The sequence below is a fragment of the Bubalus bubalis genome, chromosome 16, assembly GCF_019923935.1.
Source record: "Bubalus bubalis isolate 160015118507 breed Murrah chromosome 16, NDDB_SH_1, whole genome shotgun sequence".
Lineage (NCBI taxonomy): Eukaryota > Metazoa > Chordata > Mammalia > Artiodactyla > Bovidae > Bubalus > Bubalus bubalis.
This window is the reverse complement of record NC_059172.1, coordinates 18,239,865-18,264,003: the sequence shown is the minus strand read 5'-3', so window position 1 is coordinate 18,264,003 and position 24,139 is coordinate 18,239,865. Positions and strand designations below refer to the sequence as shown.

The window sequence follows — 24,139 nt, the reverse complement described above, 5'->3', positions numbered from 1 at the left end:
GCATGGCAACCCACTCCAGTATTCATGCCTGGAGAATCCCCGCGGACAGAAGGCTACAATCCATGGAATTGCAAAAAAGTCGGACACGACTGAGTGACTAAGCACAGCACAGCATGCTCTTCCTATTATTGGGGATGATTTGCCTTTTTTTTTTTTTTTTTTTCCTAGTTCTTTTTTTTTTAATTTTGGTAAAACATACCTAACATACCATGGACAGAAGAGCCTGGTCGGCTACAGTCCATGGGGTCGCAGAGTCATGCATGCCATGCCACGCGTACCTAACATAAAATTTACCACCTTAACCATTTTTAAATGTAGAGTCCAGTGGGAAGTATACTCACATTGTTGTGATGATTTGCCTTGTGAAATCCCAGAAAACAGTGCCTGGATATAGTTTGTCCAGGGAGCTAAAAGCAAGCATAATATTACTTCTTTGACTGCTGCTAACATTCATATAGTTGATGCCAGTTTGAAGTGTCTGTCCCGCATCTTGCCTCAGTGAACCTAGCTGCAGAGCAGGGTGGGGTGTGTGGACAGCTGAAGGCTGCCAGGCTTCGAGTATGTTCTAGTGCCATCTAGTGTCTGATGGGCCTTGTGTACCCACCCCCACCCCGCCCCGCCCTGGCTAAGGCTGTTGGGTTTCTTCCCGGCTTCCGGTGGCAACTCTGTAAGCCCATATGGCTTTAAAAGAGCACCAAAGAGATGTCTGTCTTTTTAGATCAACTGGTACTTTTTCTGCCTCTGGTCTTGTAGAAACTTGCAACTGAAATCCGTTTCATTAGCAGTCAGAACAATTTGTCCCTTTGAAGCTCAGACAGAGTGAGATTAATATGAACCCAATATTAAGCTATTAAGCATCAATTTGGCAAACCTATTTATAAAGGAGTGCTGAAGACAGAAAATAAAGAAGGCTGCATTAAGGGCTCTGTTGCCAAGTCCAGTTTCTCTCTTTGGAAAATGTGACTCAGTCACTAGTTTTTGTGCAAGAGAAGGGAAAAACGTGTGTGTGTGTGTCTGTGTGTGTGTGTGTGTCTATGTGTGTGTGTGTCTATGTGTGTGTGCATGCATGGGTGAACCTGTGCTTTGATGATATGTGCTTATTCTCAATTATAGTAATAACAGAAGTAATGTGATGTAGCCGGACTTATGTAATGCTGAATAGGTAGGTACCCAGTGCTATTCTAACAACTTTATATTTTAAATTATTTAATCCTCATGACAACCCAAAAGGAGGAAGAGTGATTATCTCCCCATTTTATAGATGAGCAAAGTGAGGCACAGAATGGAGTGGTTAAGTAATTTGGCAAAGGTCGCAAAGTCACAGGAGCATGTTGTGATGGGGAAATTGTGGAGGACTTAGAGACTGCCGGATTCTAGTTAGGGTTCCAGGCGATCGTGGCTGTCCTCCCTGCCTGTGTTTCGCCACGTGGCTGTGGCCTTGCTCTCACATCCATGCGTCACTGCTAGTCCTGAGCACCTCACAGTTCGTGCACAGAGAGAACCCTGCTGTGCTTGTTGAATGGTGGAGTTAGGTTTGTTTGTTTCCATGGGCTCCCACTTCTGAGAGGACAGAGGCTGCGTGCGGAGGACGTGCCCCAGCTTGGAGCTCGCAGGTCTTGGTCCTGTCCCCAGCCCTGCCACTCACCTGCCCCATGACTGCAGGCAAGTGATGGTCCTTCCCACACCCGGGTTCCTCCATATGGGGAATACTAAAATAAGTTTTAGAGTATGTTGGGGGTTTTTTAAGGATCTATCAGGCAATGATTATGTTATCACCTTGCCCAAACAAAGGTTACTTTTGTTTACTTTTGATCCAGAAAGTTCATCTTAATTTAGCTCTCCATCCACATGCTCCTGGCACCTCCTGCTGTGATGGTGTGTCTGCGCTGTCCCTGGAGAGGACCAAGTCCATCTTCTCTTTTGAGGGTGGACTGCTCCAACTCCAAGGGGACATGGTTCTTAACTGTCTCTTTAGTTGAAAGAATTAAAAGCTGAGAAAGTCAGCTTTATCATCTCCTTCTCTCTTTCAGATTTCTCCACACACGTATACACACTTGCATGCAGTGTGTATGTAGACACATATATGGATACACATGTCTCTATTTACATATATGTGTATATACACATAACATACACTCACATGTATATACACACGTGTGGTGTGCTCAGTCGTGTCTGACTCTTTGTGACCCCATGGACTATAGCCAGCCAGACATGGAATTTTCCAGGCAAGGATACTGGAGTGGGTTGCCATTTCCTACTCCAAGGGATTTTCCCGACCCAGAGATCGAACCCAAGTCTCTTGAGTCTCCCACATTGGCAGGCGATTTTTTACCGCTGCACCACATACACACACGCATGTCAACCTGGATCATTCTGCATGAAGTATAACTTCATGGACTGGTGATAAAACCAGGACATCGAGCATTTGCATGCCCAGCCAGACTCTGGAAACAAATTGTGTTAGCCTGCATGATACCTCCTGCAATGCAAAATGATCATATCAGCATCTTATGGAAGCTGTGAGGAGGTTAATCCTGAGAAATTTCTTGCGAGCAAGGGATAATAAATTGCGATGCATTAACAGCTCTCATCATTGCAATTTTAGATGTTTAAAGTGTCAGTGCCTGTCTCTTTAATAAGCAGCGTGTGTTGTAGTTAGGTGCGCTAACAATATTAATAAGCCCTTTCGTAGGTCCTTGTAAAAACTGAGTTCCCCTAATCCTGTTTTTCCCACCAGGTCTTAGGCTGCTGTATCACAGATTCTCACTCCAGGGGGTCTGTAATATTTGTGTGTCTGGAGGAATTGATTTCTTAACCCAAAGGTATGAGACTCAGAGAGGGACTTTTACATATTATCTTAATGGCACTGTGGGGAATGAGACCTTTTTATTCAGGGGGTTCTTGTGGGTTCCCTTCTCAGGTCATGGAGGAGGTAGCCGTAAAGGTTTGCAATCGTGAGCCCAGACTCTCAGCTGAATGGTAGGATCTGCTGCAGTAGCAGCAACTCAGGGCATCTGCTCCTGACGCTCATGGAGAAATGAAATCATCCATCCAGTCCCTCTTGGACTTGTTCAGTTACAGTTGGCACCTCCCATCTGGCTGGAAAATCTGTCATCTGACCCCGAGCAGAAAGAATAGCTCGGAGTTGGTGAGTTGATGGTGGGTACCTCAGGGGTTTGGGGGCCCCCAGAGAGCATCACTGCTCGGCACCATGGTGGAGTTAAATGGGATGGAACGCTAATTACTTTCTCCAGTTCGCTCTGCCTCTGGTTGCCTCTGCTTCCTCCTCTCCTGGTGCCGCTCGCTCCCCCGGTCCCATACCCTCTCAGCTTCCTTCTCCTCTGGATTTTCCCTCTTCACCCCTCCCTTCCCTCTTTGTCTTCCTCCCTGTTGTAGATGCAGTAAAATAAGGGTGATGTTTGATGGACAGTTTGGTTGCCCACGGCTTTCGTCTTTTGACTCAGCCCAGGGATGCAGCCTCTGCATCTGTCTCTGCAAATCACTTAAACACAGGGTTTCAGAAGCACAAGTGGCTTGTTCTTGTAACAAGCTCACTCGGGTCGCAGCCAGAAGTCTGGGGAAAGTTGGATTAGATATTCTGGTTCTGTGCCATCTGCTCTATGAAAGATTCATCTCCAGCTTTTGTCCTTTCCTGGGTAGAGTCTGGGCGGGTTAGGGACCGTTGCCATTTCTGGCTCTTAAATCTTGAGAGTGGGTGGCAACAATTCTGAACTTCCATTCGTCTTCCTGCCCGCTGTTCTCATTCTGAGCCTTTTTGTTACCCTATCTAAAAGGATAATTTTTCTCATGCCGTGTCCTACCTACTCCCCCAGAAAAAGTTCTGTGACTTAACTATGGGAAACACTGGGTAAAACCAAATTAAACCATTTTCTTTGTTTCAGGACTGCTACAAGCCTGGGATGCACTTGGGTGCACTAGGGATCCCTAAGTGGGGGAGATGGTAGCTGGCATTTCCCAAAAGTACTTAACTACAGAGTGGTGTCTTTGAGTTACATCTGGATGGATACTGCTAAAAATCCGATTCTCCAAGCCTTTCCAGTATCATACCCTCAGGATAAGTTGTTCCTTCCATACCCGGTTCATCATCTGGGCTGGTGAACCTGTGCTTCTTAAGTCCGGTGCTCTATGGCAGTTTGCCTTTGTGGATGTGTTGCCATGAGCAAGCTGATTATTTCTAGGATTAAATGAAGTCATGAAATTTTGAGTGTCTACTATACCCCAGGTATTTCACTTGTGATCTCTTAGGTAGATTTCATAACAACCCTGCAACACAGGAGAGCTTATTATCCCAACACCACAGATGCAGCCTCTGATGTACAGAGGGGTAACCTGAGTTACTCAAGGCCAGGCACCCAGTAAAAGGCAGAACCAAACTTCAGCATAAACACTAGGAAGAGTCCATGGAGCAGAACTAAGCCACGCTAAGCTTCGGTTGTCACTGGCCAATGACCTGACCTGAAGTTGACCAGGAAACAGAGATTGTGATGGGACCATTCTCATGGAGCGGGGGGTGGTGTGTGTGGGTGTGTGTGTGTGTTTGTGACTAAGGCTCTTCCCCTGCTGCTACAGCCAGAACACTTATACTCTTTGGCTACCTGAATACTTTCTGAAATCTACGACTCAATTCAGATGTCTACAAGTTCAGTGTTTATCCCCTCAACGTTTAAAGACATAACCATGTGAGTTCATTGTACCTGCCGGAATTAGCAGATTGTCCACAATCTGGGAACTCTGGTCAAAAGCAGCGGGAAGACTCCAAAGGCACAGCATCCCTTTCTAGCAGCTCTGATAGAAGGAGTATCATTACAGCAAGTCCCTCATTTGCAGTCAGCCCAGATCCCTTCAATTGGTTTCCAAGAGGGTTTAAGGTTCATGGGAACTTTCGGCAGAGCTAAGCTGGTATTAATAAGCACCTTGTGCCCACAGACAACATTGTAGATCAATACAATATATGCTCCAAATTCAGATGATAAACGAGTACCATTACGACCTAATTAGCAAGACTCATATTTTGAATGGATAAATAATCATTCCACTGCATAATCCTAAACCGCTTCTTGAAAACTGCCGGTAATGCCACTCTTCCCGGCTGCGCAGATGAAGGCAAAGGGAGCAGGGCCGCCATTTACATATTTATTTGCTCCAGAGATGAGTAACTATTTTGTCTGTATTCACAGGCCTGTCTGGCTCAGCTGGGCTCATTATTTTTTAAGTTTAGATAACATTAAAGAGTTCAGACTGAAAAGAAAAAAAAGCCAGACTGCCTCTTGAGGGTGGAATTTCCCAGATCCCATGTGACTCGGGGCTGCCCCCTCTTCCTTTAATCTCTGGCATTTGAGCATCAGCTGAGTCCTTGACCAAAGGTCATGCCATTGGGTCCAAGGTCAGCAGTGATACCGGCTGACTGCCCATAGCAGAGGGCTACCCCCTTCTGGGCAAGCACGTGGGCTCTGGAACCAGGGACCTGGGTTCAAATTCTAGCTTTTACCTTTCTTCATCTTTCTGAAAGGCAAGTAGATGAGGGTGATAATAGTGCCTACTTCCTTGGTGGCTGAGAGAAATAGTGGAATATCACGTCCAGTGCTCAGCACCCAACACATGACATGGGCCAAGATCTGTGTTAATTTTTAAGTAGTTTCTCTAGCCCGCAGATTCATCTTCTTTGCAGTGCGGCAGTCCAACCACATCATAGGCTCCCCAGCTGGGGTCCTCAGATTCCTGCTCTTCCATAAACATGTTGATGGGGACGGCCCACGTGGCACTTTCAGTCTGAATTAGGATCGCCCGGTGTCTTTGCTCTTGGCTGGACTCTTTTCAGCTTCACAGCAACACCTGTTATCTCATGCGGATCAGAGGCTTGTAATTGGCAGTTACATTTGTTCAGGATTAATAAAAAATGGGAATCCGATGAATTAGTACTTCATAATTGTGTCACGGTGATAGATGTGGCAGCCAGATTGCTGTCACACATCTTACATGAAAAATGCCTGTCGACGGGAGACGGCAGTTGTCAGAACACTTGGTCCTTGGGGCTGGAGCATGGCAGGGACACTAAAGAAAAGGCATGGTGATGGAAGGTTTGGGACTTTGGTCTGGATGGTGTTTCACTTCGCCTGTCTGCTTCGGTGGGTCAGGTCTATCAGAAGGGCACAGCCTTGTGACTCAGTGGGGAGTCCAGACAGTTGTCCTCTGACCTCAGGTTATTATTTAATAGGGGTCATGACCATTTTGGCTTCCTTGATGGCTCAGCAGGTAATAGAATCTGCCTGTAAGGTACGAAACTTGGGTTCGATTCCTAAGCTGGGAAGATCCCCTGGAGGAGAGCAACCCACTGCAGTATTCTTGCCAGGAAACCTACATGGACGAAAGGAGCCTTGTGGGGTACAGTCCATGGGGGTCACAAAGAGTCGGACATGACTGAAATGACTGAGCATGCGTGCATGACCATTTTTACCTATTAGTACACCTTGCCTGTTCCCTCCACGCCCACCCATTATCCTCCAACTCTGGCCTTGTCTTGAACCGCATAAACATCAATAAATCTCAGGAAAATGTTGCACTCACATCTGCTTCCTGCCCTAGAATGCTCTTCTCTCTCCTGTGACCCAATGCAGCACTTCTCAACCTTGGCCCTTGATGTTTTGAGCTGGCTAATTCTTCATCATGGACAGTTGTCCTGTGCTTTGAAGGTTGTTTAACAGCAGCCCTGACCTCAGCCGGGCTTCCCTGATTGCTCAGTTGATAAAGAATCCACCTGCAATGCTGGAGACCCCGGTTCGATCCCTGGGTCGGGAAGATCCGCTGGAGAAGGGAAAGGCTACCCTCTCCAGTATTCTGGCCTGGAGAATTGCATGGACTGTGTAATCCATGGGGTTGCAAAGCGTCGGACATGCCTGAGCGACTTTCACTTTCTATCACTGACCTCAACTACTCCATACTGGTGGTGCCCCCACCCGCAAGTGGTGGCGACTGAACATGTCTTCAAGTCTCCCTGGGGGCCAGACCCAGCTTCACATCCCACCTTCTCTCTGAAGACTTCATTTCCAGCCCATGGGATTCATCAGTTAATTCTGGATGATCCCAACTTTGGTCCGTGTTACGTCTTCATTGTGTCTACCCAACCAGGGTCTGGACCACATCTGACCAATCTGTATCTACACAGAGCTTTGTTTGATGTGTTGATTTTTATTTATTTATTTGGCTGTGCCGGGTTTCTGTTGCGGTGTGAAGGCTTCTCTCTAGTTGTGGTGCAGGGGCTGTAGAGCGTGCAGGCTTAGTTGCCCTGCAGCATGTGGGATCTTAGTTCCCAGACCAGGGATTCCCTGCTTTGGATGGCAAATCCTTAACCACTGGAACACCACGGAAGTCCCTGATGTGTTGATTTTAACACAAGCTGCTTGACTTGCTATTGGTTCCCCTGAATTAAGTGTTTAGTATTTTCCAATCCCTTCACATGTAACATTATTTTCTCTTAATTCTTACAACCACCCACATCTTTCCTGGGAAGGTTTCTGAGACTCAGAGATGGTAGGTGACTTCCCTGAAGTCACACAGCTGATGAGTGCAAGCCTGTGTCTTTTCCGCTAAACCTCCCAACCTTGCCAGTTTGGGGGGGACAGCGAAAAGGCAGCTAGCATCTCTGCCTGTGTGAGGATCAGACAATCCTCTGTGGCCAGTCTGAATGAGATGAGAGTGAGAGCTGGGAGCCCTTGTAGATGGATATGGGGAAGAGCTGGAGTAGAGAGAATGGATGACAACCTCTTCCTCCACAAAGCCTCACAGTTGGAGCCAGCTGAGATGCCAGTGTGCCTTTTAATTGTAGAGATGGGCACTGGGTTTGGTGGTTATCAGTGCTGCAGCCCCGACGGCTGTGTTAGGAGCGGGGTCAGGTGCTTGGGGCTGGTGCACTGGGACGACCCAGAGGGATGGTACGGGGAGGGAGGAGGGAGGAGGTTCAGGATGGGGAACACGTGTATACCTGTGGCAGATTCATGTTGATATATGGCAAACCCAATACAACATTGTAAAGTTAAAAAATAAAATAAAATAAAACACTAAAAAAAGGGAGGAGGGTCAGCCTGCCATCCATATGGATGCCCTGGAAACTGACATATCTCTCACTGGGCTAAGGCCATGCCAAGGAAAGGTGACTATTCCCTCTGGCAGCCGTGAAGAGAACGGTCAGTATTGGGGAGCAGGAGAAGAGGGGTGATTCGCTTTGCCTTGGACAGCTGTTTGTTACCAGAATGTGGCTTGTTTGTTCTTAAATACTGACCCAGGAAACTCACTTCTAAAAGGGGAAGCCGGATGAACCATTAGCCTAGGAGAAGGTGCTCAGCCATTTCAGTAGACAGAGCGAAGCACGTCGGAACAGCAAGGCCCCTACTGATGCAGGAGGAAATCTTGCCATGTGTATAAAAGGAGGGGATTAAGGTTTTATTATCATTGTTTCTAATAATGAAAAAATTCCAAACAATCTAAATGTCTGTCAGTAGAGGGTTAGATAGATTGGAATACTATACAGCACTTGAGTTTTTAAAAAGAGCAAATCTGATCGATAGTATAATAATACTAAATTTGTGTACTTTAAAAACACATGCAAACCAGTACTACATTTTGGTTATAGATACAAATATGTATATGAAAGTCTTTCAAATTGGATTTTAAAGTTGCAAATGAACTCAAGAAAATGGGGTGGATGGGGGTGCAGACATGCAGTTAAGAGGGGCTGGATAAGGAGACTTTTGCATTATCTGAAAGAATTTTTTTAATTAATGGAAAGTGATAAAAATCCTAGCTAGTTTTCATTCCGGGGTGTGTGTGTAATTTTTTAAAATTTTTATTGGAATACGGTTGGTTTACAATGATGTGTTTCAGGTAAATAGCAAAGTGAATCAGTTATACATATACATATATCTACTCTCTCTTTTTTAAAAATTCTTTTCCCATATAGGCTGTTACAGAGTATTGAGTAGAATTCCCAGTAGGTCCTTATTAGTTATCTATTTTGTATATAGTAGTTTGTATATGTCAATCCCAATCTCCCAATTTATCCTTCCCCTGCCTTACCTCTGATAACCATAAGTTTGGTTTCTACATCTGTGACTCTACTTCTGTTTGTAAGGAAGTTCATTTTTATCCTTTTACAGATTCCACATAAAAGTCCCATCGTATGATATTTGTCTTTCTCTGGCTGACTTGCTTCACTCAGCATGACAACCTCTAGGTCCATCCATGTTGCTGCAGATGGCATTACTTGTTCTTTTTTATGGCTGAGTAATATTGTATATGTATACCGCATCTTCTTTATGCATCCTTCTGTCGACATTTAGGTAGTGTCCATGACCTTGGCTATTGTAAGTAGTGCTGCATTTTTTCAAATTATGATTTTCTCTGGGTATATGCCAGGAGTGGGGCCCCTGGGTCATAGGTAGTTCTGTATTTAGTCTTTTAAGGAACCTCCATACTGTTCTCCTTAGAGAACACATACCAGTTTATGTGTAATTTTTTTCAGTCTTTTTCTATGAATTTTTTAAGAAGTCTCCACCCTTAATGGAGATCGTACATTACCAGTTCTGCCTCATGCATGGGGCTGTCATGAGGAGCTGATGGTGTTAATAGATGTGAACATGCTCTGTCAACCAGGTTGCAAGGGGATAGTGAGTAGTGTTTATTTAATAAGAATAATCACCTATTGGGCTTTTCTTTGGTCCTTGGCTAAGTCGAGTTTGTAGCTTTTGGAGGCCTGGGAGGATCTGCAGTGATTTACACATTGCACGCCTTGAAGTTCATGTTCATTTGTTTTATAAAACCTCCCCAGAGTGCACAGCAGGGATAAAAGTAAAAAGAGAGCAGAGATCTGAGTTTTATGTGCATCTTGGAAGGCTGGGAAGGATGTGGGAGCGGATGCTTCCCTCCAGGAAAATAGAGACAGCTGTCCTGGGGTCTGGGGTTTGATCTACCCAACAGTCACATCCCCTGGAGCAGACCTGGTAGACTTAGGCACACACCTGCCGAGCTCTGGTGCATGCCACACCCAGAATTCAAGAAGAGTGGAGTGTGGTGGGGTCGGGAGTAGGGAGTCAGTCAATAAAGAGAGACAGGGATGAGGGAGGGAGGGACGTTGGCGAACCAGTATAGATGAAGGGTGGGATGCTCATATAGTGGTTTCTATGACAACACATGGATTGAGCCAGTGTCCCATCCCAGAAGAGATGGGCAAGCTCAGCAGAGGACTCTTGCCCTTACCTGAAAAGGTAGCCAGCTGGAATCATCGGGGCCATGGGAAGTCAGCAGAATTGTCAGTGGGAGGCAGGCTGGGACTCAGAGCATAGCCTCATCTGCATTTCTGAAGGCCATAAATTCGCATTTAAGCTGTAGTATTGATCTGCTCTGTGAAATTGCAGCATCAGTGATTTTTTTTTAAGCCATACAATTGGGACCTTTCTCTGAATCTTGAGATAGGATGTGCAGGGGCTAATTGTTCCATTTTCTGATTTAAAAAAAAATGCATCTCTATTGCTTGCTCCCAATCTTGCTCCCAATCCCCTCTCTTTCTTCACCCTGAGGGAAGCCATCCCACAATGCGTGGGGGTTTCGGGGCAGATGGTGCCCACAGCCCTCCCCCACACCCCCATGTCTTTCCATTATGACTGCCCTGAGCGCAAGGACTGCCTGAGGTTTACTCCTTGTCTGTGGCCTTTCTCTGACAGTTTTCCTCTGGACTACAGTCTAGACCTTGTTTAGCCCTCCCCGCTGGATTCGTTAAGTGAGCTCCAGAAGAGCAAGACAGAAAATCCACCTGTCTGTGCGTGCTCTGTAAGTCGCTTGTCTGTCTGGGATTGTTATCGCCTTTGATGTAGTAGCTCCTGGTGACATCCTAAGCTGGAATTCTGAATGGAACACCCTGTCTACTTGCCTGCTTTAAATGTGGCTCATCATTAAGTGAACGTGGGTTGCACAACCATTAAGTCAGAGCTGATGAGGATTCCATTCCTTGACCCGTAGTGCCCCCTGAGCCCACTGTCTGGTTCCTGCCCCCTTCTCTTTCCTCCCTGAGCCCTCTGTGCACATGTCCACAAGAGCCCGGGCAGGTGGGCAGTGGGGTAGCTGTTCAGGTCACCCCCATGCACATCGGAGGGCACACACTCCTTGAAGAGGGCACCCCCACTCAGCTCCAGCCTGGCAGTGCCACAGAGGCAGGCGCTGTCTGCATGGCTGCATCTTCCAGGTTATCCAGACGACTCAGAGCTCGGAAATTTTATGGGAAAGCTCTTGATTTTTAAATGCTGGGAATGAAAATTCAAAATCTTTTAATCTATTGTGTAACAACTCCAAAACCCATCCCCCCACCCTGGGATTAAGGTAACCATTAGAGGGAAAAAAGGCCAAACTACTCCCATGGGATTTAGGCACTGTTGAAAAAGGAGTCAAATTTGGGCACCGTTTTTCATTAACACACATAAGAAACATTTATTAAGTACCTCCGGTGTGGTGGGCACGATGCTGATTGCTCGACATTGCAGAATCATCCCCTGCAGTGAGGTGGGTGGTGTTGGCTCCACTTTACAGATGAGGAAACTGAGTCTCCACTTGGGGAAGCAGTTTGCTGGGGGGCACACAGGAGGAACTAGCCTGTCTCTGAATCCAGTCGCCTTCCCGAGCCTGTGACCCGGCCACCACACTCTGCCTCCTGCAGCCTTTCTTCCCCCTGCCTGAAAGTCACAAAGCACCACTCACACCCTTCACCCCCGCTTCTCCCTACACACACATGCCCACACAGTAATGGCCTGTAGCTCTAAATGAGAAGCCAGAAGCAGCTGGCACATCTGGAGAACACGGCTTTGACCACTCCACCTACCCAGCGGGCTTGGCAGACCTTCTGCCGAAGATAGATTTGCCGGAAGTCTTGATTGTTGTTAGCCCAGAAATAACCTAACTGGGCGGGAGAGACCTATAGCTGGGAATTATGTTTCCCTCCTTCCGTTTCAGCCCAGGGAGGATGCTGCAGGAAGAGAAGAAACTGGCAAAAAAGAGTCTGTCTTCTAGCCTTCCTAAGCATCTTGGCTTGGGGCTGCCAGAACACAGCACCCAGGCTGCATGGCTTCACAACAGCTTATATTTTCAGTTCTGCAGGCTAGCAGTCGAAGATCAAGGTCAGGCTTCTCCTGAGACCTCTCCTTGACTTGCAGAGGGTGCCTTCTCCCCGGGTCCTGCCATAGTCTTTCCTCTGTGCATGCGTGTTTCTGGTATGTTTCTATGCATGTCCAAGTTTCCTCTTATGAGGAGATGTGCTGGATTAGATTAACGTTCACTCTAATGACTTCCTCTTAACTTAATCACCTCTTTAAAAGACCTTACCTCAAATGTGGCTCTACTAGAAGTGCTGGGGACTTGAACATGAATTTGGGGATGGGAGGGACACAGTTCAGCTCCTAGAACTAAGCAGCTGGACACTACTGGAGCTGCTGAGAAGCACCCAGAGACCCAAATTATTCAAACTCAGCCACCAACTCCACCTTGATCACATTCCAGCTCCAGGTGCTCATCTGTAAAACTGGAATGATGTTCCCCGGCCCAAGTTATTTTGAAGATCAAATGTCTGGTGAGTGAGACCTGGGATGCGGTCACAAGGTTTGGCTGTGAGCTAATATTCTTTTAAGATGGCAGATTGCTCGTGCATTTTTAATAACCTTTCCCCCTCTTTATAAGAAGAATACACACCCACTGCCCATCTGTTTTACATAACTGAAACCATCCTGTAAATAGTTGTATAAGCTGCTTCCATACTTGGCATCATACGTTAGTTTCCTAGGGCTGCCGTAAATGACCATAAACTTGGTGGCTTAAAACAACAGAAATTTATTCCCTCGCAATTCTGGAGGACAGATGTCCAAAGGCAAGGTGTTGGCAGGGTTGGTACCTACTGAAGTTTCTAAAGATTTCACTCCAGGCTTCTCTTCTAGCTTCTGGGGGCTGCCAGCGGTTGTTGGCTCATAGGTGCATCACTCCAGTCTTTGCTTCCACCTTCTTTGGTCTTTACCTTCTATAGCTCTGAATTTCTCTCTTGGGCTTCCCTGGTGGCTCAGATGGTCAGAAATCCACGAAAAAATTCAGGAGACCTGGGTTCGATCCCTGAGTGGGGAAGATCCACTGGAGAAGGAAATGGCAACCCACGCCAGTATTCTTGCCTGGAGAATTCCATGGACAAAGGAGCCTGGTTGGTTACAGTTCATGGGGTCGCAAAGAGTCGGACACAACTGAGCGATTAACACTCTACATCTCTATGTCTCAAATATCCCTCTCTTTACTTTTATAAGGACACAGTCTTTGGATGTAAGGTCCTCTCAAGATCCTTAGGGCTTCCCTGGTGGCTCAGTGGTAAAGAATCTGTCTGTCAATGCAGGAGACGGAGGTTCAATCCCTGGATCATGAAGATTCCCTGGAGAAGGAAATGGCAACCCACTCCGGTATTCTTTTTTGGGAAATCCCATGGACAGAAGAGCCTGGCAGGCTGTAGTCCATGGGGGTCACAAAAGAGTCAGACAGGACTTAGCAACTAAACAACAACAAGATCCTTAACTCAATTATGTCTGTGAAGACCCTGTTTCCTAATAAGGTGATACAGATACCCCGGGGTTAGGACTTGGTCACATCTTTTGGTGGGAGACACATACTGTCCAAGCCACTGCATATAGTACTCTGTACATTTTCTCAAGTTGTTAAAAAGTCCTAAAACAATGTGTTTCAAAATATCCCTTCATATGGTGATGGTATCATTTGTCCAACACTGCGTCTGACTTCATGCCAGGCTCCTGTAATTCTGACCTGTTACATCACTGCAAAGCAGTCCCTGGCTGTTCATGTGCCCTACCATGTTGCAAGGACGAGCTACCAGTTTGAGTCTGTAGTTCCTGTTCTTTTTTTTTTCCCCATCAAGTTTTTTTATTGCTTCTTTTCCTTAGTCTCTAAGTGGTACATATTTGGTATAAGGATTTTAGAAAATTAAGAAAAGCTAAAAGAAAACTATAAAGTGGGGGTCCAGGGATGATGCTTTCCTTGTTTTTCACCCCTGTGTGGCTAGTGTTTTAACATCTCTCAGTCATTTCAGGGATTTAGAAACAGAACTGAAATATCTGTGGATGCTCAGTCCACCCTCCTAATGCACTCAGGAGAAATTCTTGCTGGATTTCTATGCTGACTCTGGAGGGGAAGGGCGGGGCGTCTCGGTTCGTTTAGTGGCAGCTTTCCTATTCCCTCACTGGGACATTACTGTCTTTACTGGTTTCCTCTTGCTGCCTGCTTTGGGGAAATTATTCTGACAGCTGTGTTTACCAGTGGGACCAGAAGGGACAGCTTCAGTCTAAGAGCCGTGGTGATAAGGAGCGTGTGGCATAAGGGATGGAATCTAGATGAGGGTCTGAGAGATTGGCCAAGCAGAGGAAGGAGAAAGGGCCATCTTAGGGTTTCTGCTCCCTTGGACTCTCGGTCTTGGACTCTTTTGGGGGACATGCAGCAGCGGGAAGCCTAAGCCAGGACTGCTCCATCCCGGTAAGGCTCCCAAACCATACCTTTGAGGTTCTGAGGAACGTGGAGAGTTCAGCTGTCTTCTCCCCACACAGATCACCAGCCCTGCGAAGACAGTGCTTGTGGTCGCATGGCTTCGATAGCCAGAAATTATTGGCAATGAAATGAAATAATTTTATCTGGAAGCTTTTACGCTAGACTGTGGTGGCAGATGTTCTAGAAGCGGCAAATGAAGTGAGTGAAATGGACCCTCAGTTACCCCTTCATCCACTTACCCATCCGTGTGGCCATCGCTGATGCTACTGCCTCTGAACAGCCCTCAGTGCCGTGCTCTGGGCTTGTAAAGGGAACTAAGACCCAGGACCTCAGGAAACTCCGAGTCCAAGAAGAGGAACAGACTCACGGGCAGCTTGTGAGTTCTGTCAATGTGAGTACCAAGAAGGCACATTAAGGGAGTGTGGAAGTCCATTTGGGCGGGGGCAGAGAAGGTGACCTTTCTGCTGGGTACGTGGGAATGAGCGGGCGCCGAGCACTGGGTGGGGAGAAGACAGGAAATGTCAAGCGCCTCTGTTCAGAAGATGAGGAGGGAGGTGAAATCTGCCAACTGGAATCTGCAGAAGAACAGCACGTGGAAGAAACACATGCAGGACCATCTTGGATAAAATTTAAGTTGGCAGAAAGCAAGAGGGGACAATGGAAAGAAAGCAGCAGCAGTCAATAAAAAGGAAAGGACAAAATAACCCAATTTGGAAGGCCCTAGAAAGACAAATGACTCAAGAGACACCATCGTCTGTGGCCGAGACGCTGACCTTGCATGGCAGTATCCGCCAGCTGGTGAGAGATGAGGACAGGAGGGAGTTTGAACTTGACCTCTGCTCCTGCTTGCTTCTTGTTAAAGTCGTCGGAGCCGCCTGCCTGCTCCTGTGCTGGTGGGCAGGGGCCCGTGCCTCACAGCATCGCATTGTCCAGCCTCGTGCATCTCAGACAGTAACTGGGAAGAAAACCACCGCCTGGAGTCAGTGATGGGGGTGGAGAGGGGACACGCGGCACGCCGAGGAGCGTCCCTGGGGCCTCGAGTGCGGAGGCGCGTGCAGTCCGTGCCGGGGTGGGCCGGGGGCAGCTTCCCTGAGGCTCTGCAGCTGTTGCCATGGGTCTCCCACCTTGCAGCGTGAGAAGGTAAAGCCCTGCTTCTTCCTTACAGCATTGCTTTTCTGTACATAAGGCCCAGGACGGTGGTGGTCTGTGGGGTAGGACGAGGTGGAAGGAGCAGAGAGTCCTTGTCCATTCTCAGAAACCAGTTTCTCGCAGTTGCCACCCGGCTGCCGCTGGATGTCATTGACCTGGGTGTGTGGTGTTGCATACCCGGGGAAGAGCAGTATCTCCTCCTAGTGGCCTTGTCTGTCTAGGACACAACCTATCCCTGGACCAGGAACATTGTTGGATGAATGAGGCATCCATCCTTGCAGCTCGATGCCTGTGCCCCAATTCTGGGCGTCTTTACCTCATGCCTTTGCATAGCTTCCTAATAATGTGTCTCCCTGCTCCTCATCCGCCTTCCTTCCAATCCGTTTTACTCCAAGCCTAATCCCAACTGTCTTGCCCTCTCTGCCAACAGCATAAAGCTGAGCTTCTTGCTCCATATCAAATGTTCTCCAGATCTGATCTGTTCATCATTGCCTGTACCCACTTCTTGGTTAAACATTTTCAGTCGCACCTTCCTCTCTTCCTGGAATGCCTCCCTGGTCTCAGCCAGGCAAAAGGTTTCCAGTTGTTCCAGTTGTCCAGATGGCTCCTTTTGGTGGGTGAGTCATGCTGACATCTAGGAATGACTTCTGAATTCACTTACTGCTCGGATAATTGTTAATTCTCTTAGGGTGTTCATCACACAGCAACACCACTGACAGGAATAGCACCACTGTTTAAGCCCTTGTTACATGTAGATGGCAGGGCTACCACATTGCATAGCTTGAGAACTTTGGGGTCCTGTTTACCCGAGTTCCCATCCTGACTGCTATTTAGTGTGCATTTGGGCAAGTCATTTCTCTGCTCTGAGCCTCAGGGTCCCCAAGAAAGGAGATATGAATGCTGGAAGAGTCAGTGAGATGCCTGGCTTAGGGGAGATGCTTGACGAATGAGTGCGGAGCTGTGTTGTCTGCACTACATACACCCCTGCTTCTGAGAACAAGGCCTCTGGCTACATAGCCGGCCCACAATAAATATTTGTTGAATTTATACTCCCAAGACTGGATAAATGCCACCTTACATTGCTGTAGGAAGCACATGGGTTGGGGAGGAACCAGAGGTGGTTGTCAAGTGAAGTGAGTAAATTTCATGTAAGTTTCTGTCTGCCCACTGACTGACATCTGGTTGCTACTGAGAGAACCTTGAATTGAACACCTTGGGGCTGGAAGTCGGGGGTGGAGAAAGTATCTCTGCTTTTAGCCAGACCTCCTGCCTGGCTGGCTCATCTACCCACACTTAAGACCCAGCCCTGTCTTGCTTCCCAGGGCTCTGAGACTTCTTTCCAGATTACCTTGGTTTATCTATTTCTGGATCAGTCTGTAAAAGTGAAAAGTGAACGTCTCTCAGTCGTGACCGACTCTCTGCAGACCCTATGGACTGTGTAGTCCATGGAATTCTCCAGGCCAGAATACTGGAGTAGGTAGCCTTTTTCTTCACCAGGGGATCTTCCCAACACAGGGATTCAGCCCAGGTCTCCCACATTGCAGGCAGATTCTTTTCCAGCTGAACCACAGGGAAGCCCTGGATCAGTCTGTAAAGTTGTTGTAAATGTAGACCCAGTTCCATCAAGTACATGATCTAATTAGCAAATCTCTCATTTGGAATGGCTAAGTAGAACATCCCCACATCACAATCCCAGCGACCCTTTTCCCAAATGCTCCGTTAATGCTGTTTTCTTTGCTGCTTCTTGAACAGAGGGGGGAAGGCAACAGCCCCATTTGCACATTTATTTGCTCCAGCGGTGGGCGACCATTATGCTCCCTGCTATAGGGAGTTCCTCTTGCTTGCTTGTTTGTTAATGTTACTCTTACAGGATAAATAATATGGACATGTCAACGTGGACCAGCAAGAGCTGGTCAGCCATGGGAAGGTAGAATTTACTGCCTCCCCTAGTCCAAGGACACAGCTCCTCCTGAATTTTTAAACATGGGTTGGAGTTGCACTTTCAGCAGGAGACCAGGTAGGAGGCAGAGGGAGCTCAGACTGAGGGTCAGGAACCCTGGGTTCTCATTTTAGCTCAGCCACTGAGTTGTCCCGGAGACTTTGGCTGTTTGTCTTCTATACATGGTGAGTTGACCCAGAACATTCCCTTATATCTCTGGCATTCTTCCAGAGTGTCAGTCAGCACACAGAACCCCACTTTTGATCTCTAAGACTGTCACACCTACTCAAAGTCACACTTGAGCACCAGGCAGACTTATCTCCAAACCATGTGCCCATTCTGCCAACATCACCAGTGTCTCCAGGTGAGGAAATGGACACTCACCTCTAAGTGTCCACAGGAAGATGAGACCCCACGTGGCACAGCCAAGCCTGTGGGTTCCATCAGTTCCTTTTGAACCCGAGTAGCTTTCCTAAGCCACCGCGTTTGGAATCATACATCTATAGGCAGCTCCACCTATGGTCATGAATTTGAGAGACACTATCCGACTCTTAGAAATCACATAAGACATAAGGAGAAATCTTATAATAAAGAAGCAAGCTGTGTACCTGTCTGCCTAGTGTTTCCCAAACTGAATTGACCAAAGAACCCATTCTTTTCCCCTTTTCGTACCACCGTTACACTCCTGTGCAGACCCATTCTGGCTGCCGCGGCTGCACTCAGCCAGGTAACTTAGTGGGGAATGTGCTCCATGTCTCTGTTAATTTTCTTGGAACTTGTGTCAGTGTGTGAAGGATTGATTGCGTCTCCCTCCAAATTCTTATGTTGAAATCTAAGCCCAGTGTGATGGTATTAGGCGGTGAAGCCTTTAGGAGGTAACTAGGTCATGAGGGTAGAGCCCTCATGAATGGGATTAGTGCCCTTGCAAGAACAGGCCAGAGAGCTAGCTTACTGCTTTTTGCCTTGTGAAGATACAAGGAGAAATTGGCAGTCTGCAGCCCCAAAGAGGACCCTCCCCAGAACCTGGCACCCTGATTTTGGACAGCACCTCCAAAAACTAACTTATAAATAAATTTCTGTTTTTTATAAGCCATCTAATCTATGGTAGTTTATTATAGCAGCTCAAACTAAGACAAATGACATCCTTGGGAGAAGACTTTCCATCAGGGACAGCGTACCACCTGAACCCCCACAGCTGCCCTGGTCCTGCCGTGATTTGTAGGTAGCAGGTACCACCTGCCATCAGTCTCAGTCTGTGTGCTTCTTTCTCTCCTTTCTTTTCCCCTTCTTGAATCTACACCTCTTTTTCCCCATTCTTCATCCTCCCACCTTCCCCTTAGTTTGAACTCTGCTGGGAAGGGGGATGGCCTTGACCTCAGACCTAGTTTTTCCAGATTCAGACTGGCTTATTTGCCATCATTGAGCTTCTCACTGATCAGGAATTAATTGATGGCTGAAGGGCTCCTCAGAGGAGATCTCAGCTGTCTAGGAAATCTGCTGATCTAGAAAGATTTTCCGATATTGTTAACAACCCAGAGAGCATGCTGTTAAGTGTTTCCTTTTTCCAGCCAGCTCTTGGCACTGTCTGCAAGGGATTCAGCCACTCTGCTCCTTGTCCTTTTGGTGACATTTATTATTTATTCGGGGCTTTTGAAGCTGTGCCTCAAAATGTCATTAAGGTTTCTGAATTATTTGATTTTCTTTCTCTTTTGTTTAAAGAACTGTAATTAAAAACTTTGTTTTGAGACAGCTCGCTTAAGTAGTAGCTATGTTGACTTTTGCCTCTGTTCCCTGGTTCATTTTTCCTGCCAGTTTTCTCCCAAGTCTGGCTCTAAGGTTTAGAAAAAGTCAGACTGGTGCCACTTCTCCGCTTGCGACCTCTGGTAATTGCTTTGTTTCTGAACCTCGATTTCTTCCTCTGTAACATGGGCTTACTGATACTCACTGCACAGATCAGTGGTAAAGATTAAATGAGAGGATGAGAGAGGTGCAAACCACTTGGCACAGTTAAAGAGCATGGTTGTCTGTAGAGGAAGACACCCCTCTTAGGTAATTTGTGGGGGGCTTGCAAATTAAACTGATAAAAGACAGGCTAACCAATATTAGTATTCTTAATGTTATGTGCCAGGGGATTCATGGAAAAGAAATGAAAACTCAAAAAAGTGGTTAGACGTGGGGGCTTTTGTACCATTTTAACAAAGGTGATGAATTGTGGAGAAGTGATTTGGGCTTCTAGGGGTGGTAAATTGTGGGAATGTAAATATGTAGAGAAATTAATGTCAGGCAAGGTTGTTTAGTAATGTGTGTTTACCCCAACTCATCTCGGTGTCATCTTTGTCCCTGATGATAAGTTATTTATTCTCCTCCTGGTATAAGGCCAGTGGACACCTTCACAAGGGGACCTTCAGCTACCTTTACAGAAGGAAGTGCATGCCCTGCTTTTATGTAGTTTTGGGGCAGCTCCTCCTTGACTGCTGTTTCTCACTTGCCTTTACTCAAAATAATCCTCAAGCCAAGGTGGCATATTCTGGACTGGCATGTTCTGATCCCCTTGATATCCATCACTTTAGGGAAAGGAAAGGGCCTCTTGTTCACTTCTGTATTTCCAGGGGTGTCTGGCTTAATAGTAGATGCTCAGGAAGTTTTTAATAGTGGAAACTATAGGAGTAGGGTATGCCTATTGTGAAATCCTCTATGGAAGCCCTGCCTGGGCCCTCTGAAGTCCTGGGCCTGGCTTCTTCCTAGCTTCAAGGCACTGAAGGAGGCTACCTGCAAGGTCCTGTGTATGAAAGAGCATTGGGCTGGGAAAACGCCTTCATACATAAGTCATTTTTCTGGCTCCCTGTTTAGCTATTCCATTCCTAGTTGCACGTTAGAATCACCCAGAGAGCTTTTTTTTTACAATGTTGATGCCAGGGCCATCCCCAGAGACTGAGTCTGCTGGTCTAGGGTGGGGCCTTGTGATTCTACTGTGCATCTAGGGTCAGAAAGCCTTGGCTTTAATCCAGGGAAAGGGACTGAGTGGAGATTGTAAAACCTCATCGAATGGGAAGCATTTGAAGGGGTAACCAAGAACTCCACTAGGGTGCATCATAGTTGGTACTTCAATATTGAGTCGGAAGCAGTTAAGGATTTCTGTGGTGTCACCAGCTTGGACCTGTTTGTCCATCCACTCTGTCACTGGAGACTTAAAGTCCAGGCTGGCTCCTGCAGCCAGGTCTGCCCAGCAGGACCATGGTCAGGGCCAGGTGTCTTGGCAGAACATGAGCCAGGTGGTCCAGGGCCGCTTGGAACCACACCACTTGTTTGTCATCCTTAGCAGAAGAAGTTGGATCTTTCCGAAGCAATTTCACCTCATTGCAGGCAACAGCAACTTTCCTACCATCTTTAAAAAGACCCAGCATCTTTAAATAAACATAGATTGGGTTTTGTTTGTTTCCCCAGACAAAGCTTCCTCTTGAGGGGAGGTTAAGTGAGGAACACAGTCTCAACACTCACACTCGTGTTTGTTATTTGGAGACGATGACTCGTTCTTCAGTCACTGCCTCCCTCCTCAGGCCACCCACAGGACTCGTGGAGGATGACACAGGAGGCAGCTCAGCATTCATCATCTCCAGCTTCCTTTCAGAGATGTTTAGCGTTTGATTTGCAATGTTTTGGGAAGGCAACATAAATCACGTTGGTAGTTTTTTTTATCGTTTTTTTTTTTTTTAAAGGAAAGTCTGAATCCATGTGGGAGAGCATGCATGTCAGTCACAGCCCTGTTTGGATCTGGTTGAAAAGCTACAAATATATTTTTTTCCCACACAAAGTGAATTCGGGGTTTTGTGGATGATGTTGTTGTTAAGTACAGATCTCTTCGGGGGCTCTGAGTGACTCTCGGGGGAGGACAGAAAACAGAGCAAGGCTGTAATTTTCAGCCTGGAATAGAAGCAGCAATTTTAAGCAATTTAAAAAATTCTATTAAGGGCAATCTGTTGGTCTCCTTCTGGAAATAGAGAGCCTTATTCAGAATGTTTTTGGTGATGCTAGAAGGGGCTGATGGAGTCTCCAGATTTTGCACAGAGTCCCCTGCATTCCTGCCACCAGTCACATTTCCAGTAATGTTCCAAGAAGTCGTGGTCATCAGAACGGTTCAAAGAACAGACAGAGAAAGGGAGAAAGGGAATTTTTAACTTTACTGAAAGCCCCCTCAGGGTCCTGACTACCTCCATACCCAGGGAGGCTAAGGTAGACACAAGGAGCAGAACTCCTAATGATACACAAAAATGCCTTTTGGCGGGTGGGGTGGGGGCGGGGCAGGGATCTTTTCAGATAATGTTGGGTCTTAAGTAACGATTGAACACACTAGGACTGTATTTGTAAGAAACATAATGGGACAAGGGGTATGCCTCGTGTAGTCTTGTGTAAAACAGACGAGAGTCAGTTAACATAAGTTCAGGTCAGAAACCTGTCCAAATCAGGGCATTGACAGTAAGAATCAGGTATCTGATCAGATAAAAAATCAAGTGAAAAATGAATTAAATGAATGAGTCACTTCTCTCATTACCCCATTTCTGCCCCCTCATGCCTTTAAATTCCCTGCTTAGTTGGGTATCTGTTACAAAAGCTAGAAATCAGTTTTCCAGATAAAGCCAGACCTCTGGGAGCTGCCTGACAAACTTGGTTTTGTCAGAATAGGAAAAAGTAGGGGAGTTGACTGCAGACTTTCCCACATTGCGGCTTGTGAGCAGTTATGTAGTGCTTTTGTTGATTTTTTTTTTTTAAGTTCTTTTTATTAAGTCATCATTTTTTAAGGTTCCAGCTGAGCCATGGGTCCTTGGCCAAGAAAACAGATGAACAGTGGCTCAGCCATGTTTCTCAGCAGACTGCCCATGAGCTGGACTCCACTCTGTCAAGTGGGGATCATGATAAGCAAAGGGAGAACCCCCCCCACACACACACTCACTGTGCATGTCTCTGTTATGTGTGTCTTAAAATCTAATGGAGCAGGACCCCTTGAGGCTATTGGGTGAGGACCTTCCCAGTGGCCAGAAGATTGCGTGTCAATCTTTGGAGAAAGCCGAGCATGTCTATTTCGGTCATTTCTGAGGCAGACAGTGTCTGGTGGGTGAGAAAATGTCTTCGTCTGTCTTCTTTCTTCATTTTTTGAGCCTGCGTTATAAAGAATCCAGATTTGTCAAAGGAGATGGTCCCAGGTGCCAGGGGCAGAAGGCACTGCCGCATGGAGGCAGGTTGGGGCTTAGCAAAAGGTAGCCTATAGGCCAGTAGCTTTCAAATTATTTTGACACCAACCCACAGTAAGAAATCCGGAGGAGGAAATGGCAACCCACTCCAATATTCTTGCCTGGGAAATCCCATGGACCGAGGAATCTGGCAGGCTACAGCCATGGGGTCACAAAAGAGTCAGACACGACTTAGTGACTTAACAACAACAAGCTACCGACTAGACAAACAAGAGCAACCACAGTTAAAAAATAGTTTCTGCATCACAATCAAGTATACAGATAGGAATGTGTTTTATATGCAGCGCATTGATGGGTTTAATATATCCTATTGAAAGTGAAAGTGAAAATGAAGTCGTTCAGTCGTGTCTGACTCTTTGCGACCCATGGACTGTAGCCCACCAAGCTCCTCCGTCCATGGGATTCTCCAGGCAAGAATACTGGAGTGGGTTGCCATTTCCTTCTCCAGGGGATCTTCCTGACCCAGGGATCGAACCCAGGTCTCCCACATTGCAGGCAGACGCTTTAACCTCTGCACCACCAGGGAAGCCCAATATATCCTATTTCCTTCTGTTAATTTTATGCTGGCCCTGACCCACTGTGTGAGATCTACTTAATGTTTGGTGGAGACTTGACATTAACAAAAAAAATGTTGCAGTAGAGCATTCCGTGTGAAGGACCTGAGCATGTGAGTTCCGAGAGCTGCCTAGAACGTTCCTAGAAATGTTACTGTCCAGATTCATTCCCTTTGTGCTTCATTCCATTTTAAAGAGCAGCCCCTGCTGTTCCTTACCCCAGGGTCTTTGCACTCTTTCTTCCTTTTGTTGAGGACCTGCTTCTTCTAGAATCAGGCCGTGGGCCTGATTCCACGGGTCCATCTCCAGTTCTTCTTCAGGTGTCACCTTCTCAACCAGTCACTCCCTGGCTGCCCTCTTCAGAACTGCATCCCATTCTGCACCCTGCCCCTCCTCATTCCACTTCCCATGGTCTGGGGTGGTTTGGTCGTGGTTTGGTTTTTACCACGGTGCTTATTACCTCCCAACAAACAATATAGTTTATAATTTACTTGTTATACTCATTGTCTGCCTCTCCCTGCCAACTTGTAAGTTCCACAAGGGTATTTTTGTTGTTGTTCATCCCACACTGCTAGAGAAGTTCCTGATACCTGAGGAGTGCTCATTCAAGGCTTTGTTGAATGGATATATTAATGAGTGTGTGATTAAAAGCATGACCTCTGATG

The 24,139-nt window shown here is 46.7% G+C and overlaps 1 protein-coding gene and 1 long non-coding RNA gene across 6 annotated transcripts in view; one reads left to right on the top strand and one right to left on the bottom strand.

Moving 5' to 3' along the window:
* LDLRAD3 (low density lipoprotein receptor class A domain containing 3) overlaps positions 1-24,139 on the top strand; it is a 276,120-nt gene that overhangs the window by 183,348 nt on the left and 68,633 nt on the right. The window lies entirely within an intron of this gene.
* LOC123465024 lies at positions 13,334-14,963 on the bottom strand. Its single transcript, XR_006640105.1, has 3 exons — positions 14,826-14,963; positions 14,595-14,655; positions 13,334-13,465 (listed from the first exon to the last, which is right to left on the bottom strand). It is a non-coding gene; the product is annotated as an uncharacterized LOC123465024 (long non-coding RNA).